Source organism: Otolemur garnettii, unplaced genomic scaffold, assembly GCF_000181295.1.
Source record: "Otolemur garnettii isolate 467f Iridium unplaced genomic scaffold, OtoGar3 scaffold00159, whole genome shotgun sequence".
In the NCBI taxonomy this organism is placed as follows: domain Eukaryota; kingdom Metazoa; phylum Chordata; class Mammalia; order Primates; family Galagidae; genus Otolemur; species Otolemur garnettii.
This window is the reverse complement of record NW_003852554.1, coordinates 1110670-1114967: the sequence shown is the minus strand read 5'-3', so window position 1 is coordinate 1114967 and position 4298 is coordinate 1110670. Positions and strand designations below refer to the sequence as shown.

The 4298-nt window shown below is 39.3% G+C and overlaps 1 protein-coding gene across 2 annotated transcripts in view; it reads left to right on the top strand.

Annotated features, from left to right (window-relative positions):
* Window positions 1-4298, top strand: part of OSBPL9 (oxysterol binding protein like 9) — a 40739-nt gene that overhangs the window by 1290 nt on the left and 35151 nt on the right. The gene's annotated exons all lie outside the window — the stretch shown is intronic.

Here is a 4298-nt window from a genome sequence, read left to right as displayed (position 1 = left end):
CAGTGGTGTAGGACAATCAATTTGTGTTTGGATAGTAAGGATTTTCAGCTTATAAATTAAAGGGAGCAATGTCATTTTCATCTGAGACCAGGTTTAATATTATACTTAAAGTGTCAGAATGTAGGGCTTGTGTTCCCTTTCTAGATAAAAGTGATATCTAGCTTTCCTGATTTTCTATGTACTTGTCTAAATTTTTCATATGCTTTTGTGGATCAAAATATATTCTGAGGCTAAGAAGAAGGGAGGATAGACTTTGATAAGGTTTTTGTTTTAGTTTATCTTGGCTATGAAATTACCTACATTAGTAGAGAGCATCCACAGTTAACAGAAGCCTCCACATGAAGTACACCGTGCCTGCTGTGGGCATTTAGGGCATTCCTCCAGCCTGCTTGGGAAGACTGAGGAGAAGAGCTGACACAGTCTTGAGGCCAGTTTGGGAGATCTCTGAAATCATTTAGGACCTTAGACAGTTGTACAGTGGAGCAGCCCAGCCTATTTCAGTAGCTCACGTTTAACCACTCATTAATAACATTTTTGGTGTTCTCTGTCTTTGAATGTATTACATTTCAAATTACTAAAGCTTTCTTCTAGAACTTTCTACAAGGTAGTCTGGACCTGCTACCTGTCTGTTTTAACTCAGCATGATAAACTACATTTCAAGTGCTTTGCAATGGGTAACTTTAATCACATAAATGGAGTTTTTTTAGTTGTTTATTTATTCCCGAAGGAAGTTTTATTGGGGTTAAGGCTTTTTATGTATAAATACAACCCTTTGTAATGTTTGTACCCTGTGTGATCTCTGTATTTATAAACTTAAATCAGACCATTTCACTTGCCTATTCAAATTCCCCAGATGGTTTCCCATCTTATTTGGAATGAAATTTAAACTATTTACCTTAACTTACATAATCTACTCTCTTACCTCAGCTCCTGGCCTTGCTTGAGCGCACCATTCCAGTAATGTTGGCCTCTTTTCTTTTCCTCTGACAAGCCAAGCCTTTTTGGTTTGCTTTAGGGATTTCAACTTGCTTTTTCCTCCACTTGCAAGGCATTTTCCACTGATGTACCCCAGGCTTACTTCTTCCCTTTATTCAAATTTCTCCCACATGAACATCTTTGGAAAGACATTCTTTTTTTTTTTTTTTGCAGTTTTCGGCCGGGGCTGGGTTTGAACCTGCCACCTCCAGCATATGGGGCTGGCACCCTACTCCTTTGAGCCACAGGCGCTGCCCTGGAAAGACATTCTTGACCACCTAAAAAGTACTCTCTGCCTCCTGCTCATTTCTTTTTCTTTGTGACACTATATCACTAGCAAAGTTTACATGATATATATTTTTTTTCATTTGTAAAATTGTTCTTCATTTTCTATTCTCTATATATTCTTTTTGGGTATTCATAATTGATTTTTTAAAATACCAGACTAACATGAGGATACAGAAGATTGTGATTCATTTATTTACCTGTTCCTCGGCTCTCTTCACTGGAGTATACTCTCCGTGAGGACTCTGTCCATCGTTACCGCTGATGTTAGTCTGCTCTTGCTGCCACAACAGAACACTATACCGTGGGTGGCTTAGACAACAGAAATTTATTTTCTCACGGTTAAGAGCCCAGATGCCCTTGGCTAGGTTCTCGCCTATTCAGTTATTGGCGAGGGATCTTCTCCTGACCTTTACACAGCCATGTCTTCACATAGTCCTTCCTTCTCTGCACAGAGGTGGGAGAGCAAGCTCTCTTGTGTCTCTTTATAGAAGGATGCTAATCCTCTTGAATCAGGGGCCCAGCCACATGAACTCACTTAACCTTAATTAGGTCCTTTGAGGTCTCATCTCCAAATACAGCTACTTTGGGGATTAAGAGTTTGGGGGAGAACCATAAACATTCAGTCCTTAAAACCCTTGTATTCTTAGTTCCTACAGTTGCCTGCCACATAGTAGTGCCTGATAAATAACTGAATTACTAAATGGTTTGACTAGTGTTTCATTTTAATGGTCATATGGTTTAGTATTTTCACTATATGTATGATTTTATTTTTATTTAGCCATTTCTCTGTTGTGCTGCAATGAGTATCTCAGTAAATTAATCTTTAAATACTTTTATCAGTAATGTGTGTGACTAACATATAAGATTTTAAAATAAGGGATGGCACCTGTGGCTCAGTGAGTAAGGCGCCGGCCCCATATACTGAGGGTGGTGGGTTCAGACCCTGCCCCAGCAACAAAAAAGTAGCCGGGTGTTGTGGTGGGCGCCTATAGTCCCAGCTACTCAGGAGGCAAGAGAATCACCTAAGCCCAAGAGCTGGAGGTTGCTGTCACCTGTGATGCCACGGCACTCTACCAAGGGTGATAAAGTGAGACTGTCTCTAAAGAAAAAAAAAGATTTTAAAATAATAATGAGGGTCAGCATTGCATAATTTTAAAGACCATGAACTCTGGAGCCAGACTGAGTTTGACTCTCAGCCTCACCACCTGAGCAAGTTTGTTTATTCTCTGTATGATTTGGTTTATATTCCATATAAAAAAGAAATAATAATAGTACCTGTTTCTTACTGAATTATGAGACTAAATGAATTGTCTCAATATGTGATGCTCTTAGTACTAGGCATCAGCCCTAAATAAGCATCTATTAAATTTAAAAACTTTAGGAGGACATACATTTTAAGGTGACTATCACAGGTTGGTAAAAACGAGAGAATTTCCATCTAGTCCTGATGGAAATATAAATTGCTGTAGCCACTTCGGAGGACTGTTATTCACTGGCAGATTAATAAAATACTGCATTCAGCTTCTTTGAGGGAGACAGTGCCATCTGAGACCCCAAAGTGATAGAGGAGAAAGCTGATTTTTTTTGTTTTTGAGACAGAGTCTTTCTATGTCACCCTCTGTAGAGTGTGGTGGCATCAGAGCTCACAGCAACCTCAAACTCCTGGGCTCAAGCAATTCTCTTGCCTCAGCCTCCCAAGTAGCTGAGACTGTAGGCACCCACCACAGTGCCCGGCTATTTCTTTGTTGTAGTTGTTGTTTAGCAGGCCCGGGCTGGACTCCAACCTGACTGCCCTGGTGTATGTGGCTGGTGCCCTAACCACTGAACTATGGTTGCCCAGCCAGGAAAGCTGATTTTGATACCTTGTTTGTTTTCGGCTGAGTAAGATTAGCTTCTTAGTGGTAGCATGCTCCTTCCAGTTTTGATTCTTTCATTTTATTTCCCACTTCGAAAAGCTTCTTTCCTGCCTAAATCATTAGTGTATTGGTTCCCAAAGTTTGCTGCACGTTAGAATCATCTGCGAATATTTAACAGTTCTGATCTCTCGCTCCCACACCCAGACATTCTTTTGTATTTCTCTTGTTGTATAGGGTGTCACCTGGGTGTTGAGATAGTTGTGAACCCACAGGTAATTATAATGTGCAGCAAAGTTTGGGCACCACTTGGTGAGATTTTCAGGTGGACTCGGAAGACCTCCTTTTGTCATTGGTGGAAACAGCTGATGTTTCACTCTTGGGGAGCTTAGGGAGAGTGGGGGAAAGGGCAGAGTGAAGATAACCTGGGCGGCCCCCACACTGGAGACTTCATCAAGGTCAGATGATACGACCACATACCACAACTCACAAGTATTGTTACGACGCCTGATAAAGTGTCCTGGGCAGCTAGATGACTGTGATCCACCCCAGGTTTACTTTTTCATCATTGTTTACAAAGATCACTGAAATTAAGAGAAAAGCTATGCTGGACATGCTTTGGTTATGAGGTATATAGTTGGTACAAACTTGGTAAACAGTGATCCATTTTCACCAAACAGGTTAAATCATACAATTGAACAATATTTCAGTATAATGAAAAATCAGGTACTTTTAAAGGCAATTCTTATAGACAAAGATAGAGATTATCAGCATTTTCAAAGTAGACACAGATCAGTTTGATTTACTTACAGTATTATGCACAAAATAGATGCAAATAAATACTGTTGCTTAGTTAATTCAAATTTGAGATTTTAATTTTGTCAGTTATTTATTGAGTATCCTGAGTCTAGACCAGTGCTGTCCAATAGAAATATGAGAGCCACAAATGTAATATAACAACTGAGATTAATTTCGAGAATATATTTTATTTAATCCAGTATATCTAAAATATTATCATTTCAACACAGTCAATATAAAAACTCACTAAGGAGATATTCTTCCCCTCTCCCTCTCTTCTTTCCATCTTCCTCTTTTTTGCACCAAGTCTTCAAAGTTCAGGGAGTATTTTATCCATTGAGCTGGCTACATTTCTTTTTCTTTTCCTTTTTTTTTTTTTTTTTT